Source organism: Indicator indicator, chromosome 9 (assembly GCF_027791375.1).
Source record: "Indicator indicator isolate 239-I01 chromosome 9, UM_Iind_1.1, whole genome shotgun sequence".
Lineage (NCBI taxonomy): Eukaryota > Metazoa > Chordata > Aves > Piciformes > Indicatoridae > Indicator > Indicator indicator.
In genome coordinates, this window is record NC_072018.1 from 32,360,511 (window position 1) to 32,366,748 (window position 6,238).

Genomic DNA, 6,238 nt, shown 5'->3' on the forward strand with positions numbered 1-6,238 from the left:
GGTTATTTTGGATTCTTGTTACAAATGCATCATAGATAGTTCCAAACAGTCCTTATTTTTCCCTACAGCATGTTCCTCCCCTCTCTCTGTGGTGCTTTCCAGAGCCCCAGGGTCAGGACCATGGCAACTTTAAGGCACCATGTGTCTGTCATGGGAACAGGCTCCTGAGGGAACGTGCTGGGGCTTTGTGACCCTGAGGCTCAGGGGTACTCTTGGGCAAGGGTTGCCTCTCTGGGCATGTCTGGCCATGGACATGGCAAGTGCCACAGGATGGTGATGCTGCAAAATAGAGACTGTGGTCTGAAGGAGGAACCTCAACCATGTCCTGTCTCATGGTGGACTTCTGGTGAAGTGGGTTTCCTCCAGCCCCTGGCTTTCAGCTAATTTTGGAGAGCTGGGCAGTGGAGAAGGGAGACAAGTTCCCTTTTCCTATAGGACCCAGTTTCCAGCCTTTGCTTGCCCCAGCTCTTCTGGTACACCTGGGTCCCCTTTACCCTCTTGGCTGCAAGAGGTTAGCTGCTCCTTAGGTGTTCTGGACCTCCCAGTTCCAAGAGCTGAGCTTGGGGCTCTGCAGCAATCAGTGCCTTGCCATGGAGCAGCAGCATCCTCAGGTCCACATAAAACCTTGAGTCCCGCTCTGAGCACTGGTCTGGCTCTTCTTGGCCCAGACCCTTTGCCAGCTTGTGCGTGCCTCATGGACCTGGTGCTCTCATGCCTTGTGACCATGTCCAGATGAGCAAACTGGTTGCTGCAAAGAGTTTTGCATCAGTGGGACTGTGCCCCTCATGTGCTTGCCTTAGCCTTCCTCACCCTCACCATCCCAGCACAGCCATGCTGGCAGCAGCCAGCAGCTTCACTCTTTCTTTCCAGAGGATACAGGCTCGTATCCACCCAAGGTGCTATCAGATGCAGGGTTTCTTCCAAACAACTTGGCCCCTTCATCCCTTTCTGAGCTGTGAATGAGATGACAGGGAAGGAGCAGTCTGCATATTAGGAGAAGCCTGACCTGTGATGCATGATGGCAGATGGAGTTGTCTCAAATCTACCTCAGAGGCCATCTGTTGCTGCAGACCACTTTCTCCTCTTGCTCCTGCCCTCTGCCACTTGTATGTGCTGGCAGGAGATTTGTGGGAAGTCCAGATCCCACCAGCTCAGTCTCCTGCTGCCTCATTGCTGAAGAGCAGCATCTCCTGCCCAGGGTTTCATGGATCAGTACCAGCTTACCAAGCTTCTTTAGGGTGCCATGCACCAGCCTAGATTTGGTAGGCATGCAGTAGATGGTCACCTTTCCCCCCACAGCTCTCCCCTGTGGCAGTTTCTGTAGCTGGGCTTTGCTGTTGGTGCCTCTTGTGCAGCGAAGTCAGCTGTAGCTTTAGTTCTTCACCTCAGCAGGAATGGGTGAGTGGTGGGCAAGAAGTGGGGGCACAGAGTTGCAGAGAGCTGGGGTGCTCTAGTAAGCAGGCCAGGGTTCAGAGCCAACTTCCCTGAGGGTGAGGGAGGCACGAGGTCCTTCACATGCTTCTTGCTCAACCCTTTGGGCAGCTGATCTGTGGCTCTCTCCAAGTGCAATCCTAGCTCCAAACTGGCATAGTTGTCGTTCACATCATTTGTGTTTTGGGGAACGGGTGATAGTTGATTTTCTGCCCCTCTTTGAGATGGGTCAGGGGTTTTTTTCCCTTCTTCTGTAGGTGTCATTTCTTCCTTCTCCTCTCTTTCCTAATGCTGGGCACCAGAGGGACACAAGGACAGTTGGTCAGATTCCACTTGTTTCTCCATCTCTACAACCTCTGAGTGTCAAAGGAGAGATAGTGGCAGGAGAGGGATTTCCCCTTTGTCAGGGGACCTGAGGAAGGAGACTCTGGATCAGAGCCCTCATGATTGCTCCTTGTAGTCTTTGCTACAGATAGTAAAACACAGTCTGGTTCAGAGGCAGCAAGGGTACCTGCAGTGCAATGTGACAAGAGAAGGGGAAAGAGCTTTGTTAGGTTGTGGAAAAGGCCTGGTGTGAGAAATTTCTCCTTTCTCCTGCTTCTTCCCATCTCTAGCCATCCTCTGCCACGTGCCCTCTGAGAGTGACTGCTGGCCGGCTTCTCTCCAGAGCCTCCTATGTGCCTCGCTACAGCTGAGGTGTCAACTGTCAGCAGGTGACACGTACCAGCCCCCCCAAAAACCTGTCTGCTGAAGGATTCCTCCTCCTGCCTGCCTTGCTGCAGGCAGCTTTCCCACTTGCACAATCTTGCATCCTCATGTGGTAGCTAAGGATGCTTTGCATCCCAAGTGCCTTACGTTGCCCTGTAGGCTTGGTTTGTGTGCTGTGTCAGGAGCTGAACATCCTCTCTCTTCACAACCTACCTGCAACATGGGCTTCATCTCCGGGGGGAATTGCTTTCTGCTTGGTAGAGCTACCAGTAAAAGGGACAGTTTGTTTTGGAAGCTTTTCCATGTCTCCTTCTTTTCCCTTTTTTCTTCCCTTTGTTTGTTTTTAAAACCTGTAGATGGTGGGTTGGGTTGGGTTTGGTTTTTTTTTTTTTGCCCACCCCTCTATTTAGTCCTCAGAAATCCTTCTGTTACACCAAATGTGTCAGGATCCCTGGAGTTCATTTCTTTTTTTGAGCTGAGCCTCTGATGTAAGGCAATCTGTGCTGTCATCCCAGAGGTGTGCAACCCGCCCTCCACCTCAGGCTGCCATGGGCTGTTTCTGCCTGTTTCCTAGTGCAAGGAACATCCCTCAGCTGGGAGCCTGCAGTACCTGCTTCTGTGTCCATGTCCATGTCATGTCTCAGCAGGCCCAGCCTTCTCTTCAGCCCAAAGAGCTTTTTCCTTTTCCACACGGAGTGTTTCCACTACAAGCCCTTGGTGGTCTCAGTCTTCCCTTGACCACTCTGTGTACAAAGATGCCACAAGCTCACTTCCCTTGTGTGGCTGCTCTTCTCAGGCCTCCTCTTGTCCAAGCCCTGTGTCTTCTGCAGAGAAGATCCAATCCCAGACAAGAACTCTTGTCCACCACAGTGCAGAAAGTGTTAGACACCAGAGCAAGTCTTTACTTCCAGCATGACTCTGCTGCTTGCACCCTTCCTGTGGGTTTGAGGCTGTTTGTGTAGTCTGTGCCCAACCTGAGAAGGCTGGGGATGAGTAGTCCGGGATTTTTTGGTATGAAGCAGAGTTTGCCATACTTGTCACATCCCAGCAGTAGTTCTCTTTTGGCCTTAGATAGCTGGGGAAGAGATAGCTGGGCTTGGGAAGAGAAAGGGGCAGAGGAAGAACAGATGTAGCATTTCACATAGAATTTTTGAGTGACTCTTAAGGGGCATTACAGTTGCATTTTTGTTGTTGTTTGTTTGTTTATTTAGGATCATTTCTCACTGATCATGTTTGAGTTAGTAGTAAAGAAATTAAGTTCCAGTTCCCCTGTAGGTCTTCTTACCCTTAATTCACCATTTAAAAACATCTTTTTGGTAGGCTTCGTGGTCAGAGGGGAAAAGGACCACTCTAGGATACCTCCAAATGACTCTTGAAGCCAGTAGACAGCCTGCCTTTGCTGCAGTGTGTGGGGATTTACAGCAGCCTCATCTCTTGTCTTAGGTGAAGTCTTGGTAGGTGGACCTTGACTCGTGTCAACAGTAGTTTATGGGGTTTGAGTTCCAACCTTCTGGTAAACTTCATGAGCATGTAACAGATGGTTTGGCAGGCTTTGTACAAACAGGTGAAGTTTGTTTCTTCAACAACAAGAAGGGGCTGTGGGGGTTCTTGTTGTAAAAGCCAGGCAGAGGCAAGTAGTTTGTCTTTGAACTTGTTGGACTAAACAGACCAAACTTCAGCAAAGGAACTCGAGGAAAATTTGTAGTTTTCCATATTTATGCTTTAGTGCAACTTTCCTGATTTTGGAAGGGGGAATGAGGGGGGAGGGAGGGGAAGTAACAGTCTCTGCTATTTTATCCTGTTGGATTCATCCTTCCTGTCACTGCAGTTTTTGTATGGATCGTGTTTGTCGTCGATTGTTGTTCAATGACTTTTGTGATAAACTCAACAGAAGTATTTTTCTGAAATAAAGAAATAAAAGGCATAGATTCTTCCACTGATGCTGTCCACTGATGCTTTGTCACGCTGCTGAGCTGCCCTTGTCTCTCCCCTGCCACCCCAGACCAGTCTGTTCCTTTTGGTGCAGCATTTTGTGTCCTCCAATTCCTCACGGCTGGGCTTCAGCTTCTCTGCTAGAATCTCTTTTCAGCCATAAGGTCTCCTCTGAGCCTCCTTTTCTCCAGGCTAAACACCCCCAGTTTCCTCAGCCACTCTAGAACCTTTTTCCCTAGACCTTTCACCAGCTAGTGCCCTGTGTGAACACACTCCAGCCCCTCAATGTCTTTCTTTTACTGATGAGCCCAAAACTGAGGCCAGTGTTTGAGCTGTGGCCTCATGAGTGCCCAGTACAGGGGAATGATCCCTGCCCTACTCCTGCTGGCCACACTATTGCTGATAAAAGCCAGGATGCTGTTGGCCTTCTTGCCCACCTGAACACACTGCTGACTTACATGCACAAATTACAGATCCAAACCTGGCTTATGTCCCCTCCAGCAAGTTGGGAGACTTCATCTGGAGATGTTGAAGCAAGGTTCTCTAATGTGGCTTGAAACTGAGCCAGGTTAAGGTTGGAGGTTAAGGAAAGTTTCTGTCCTGTAAGGGATGACAGGCATTGGACCAGGCTGCCCAGGGAGGTGGTGGAGTCACCATCCCTGGCAGTGTTCAAGACACATGGAACACTGCAGCAGGTTGCCCAGGGAGGTCACTGAGGCCTCATCCCTGGAGATCTTCAAGGTCAGGCTGAACAAGGCTCTGAGTAACCTGCTCTAGTGGAGGATGTCCCTACTGACTGCAGGGGAGGGTTGGACTGATTGCCCTTTGGAGGTCCTTTCCAACCCAAACCATTCTATGATTCTGTGATGTGGCACTTGGGGACATGGTTTAGTGGCCATGGTGGTGTTGGGTTGACAGTTGGACCTGATGGTCTTTTCCAACCCAGACAATTGTATGATTGGTTCTATGATTCTATGATGTCTTGTTCCCAGCTGTTTACACTTCTGGATGTCAGCAGGATGTAAAACCTACAGTGCCTGCTGCCTCCAGCACATCCATGACACAGCCTCCCATGCCTGCAGCACCATGGCCACTGCTGTGTCCATGCATTTATTTCATCCAAACCCTTCCAGCTAAAACAATCCTGTGATTCCATGAAACCCCCCCACATCCTCAGGCATGCCAGTAGTCCATGTCTTCAGAAAGCTTGGGAATGGCCAGAGGTGTCCTAGCAGCTTTGAACTGACTGTCCAGCTGCTGTGTGGGTGGGAAAGGCTCCCAGTCTTGGCTGTTGAACCTCAAACATGCCAGAAGTCTGCAGTTCTTGAGTTTGCCCTGTCTACAGCAGGGGCAGCTGCTTCTGTGGCTGCCTTCATGGTTGGGAATGGAGCAGAAGGGTGGCTGTGGGGTATGATTTCTCTGATGTGGTTTGAGTGCATACTTTATGGTGAGCTAAATTGTGAGCTGCTTTCTGCAGCTGGCCCTGGGCATGCTACATGATTTGGTTGAGTATTAGGTTACAGTTTCATGGCACGTGGAGAAAACAGTTTCTGGCTTTCATTCCTACAGCCTGCAGCACCAAGTCATTTCATCTGGAAGCCCTTGGTCTCTGGAAAAGCTGATTAGGGTGGCCTGTAGAAGTTGGCCTTTGTCAGATGCTGCTTGGAAGGCACACCAGGCAACACCAAACCATGCTTTGAAATCCAAGGAGGACCAGAAAGAGCAGTGGCACAAAATGGGCAGAAAACAGAGAGTCAGTGACCTTTCAGAACAAGGGGGAGGGGAGGGAGCTGCCACATGGAGACTACCCGAGGGAAAAGTGGGAAGCCACAGCACCAAAGCTGACTGAAACAAGCATTTTGTTCCTAAGAGTTCTGTTCTCTGGGGAGTGCATGACAGCTGCCTTTCATATGTACTCAATACCTGCCCAGTGTCATTTGGGGTGAGAAGGTTCCTGCCATGCTTACCTTCAGGGAGAAGGGAGCAATGTGATCCTAAGCAGAGCACAAGTGTCATAACTCCATTGCTATGCCAGCTGCTGATTTTCCCTTTTCACTGGACCTTTCTGCTAAGATTCACAGATTGCATTGAGTTGGAAGGAACCCTCAGAGGTCATCTTGTCCAACCCCCCTGCAGTCAGCAGGGACACCTCCAACTAGATCACCTG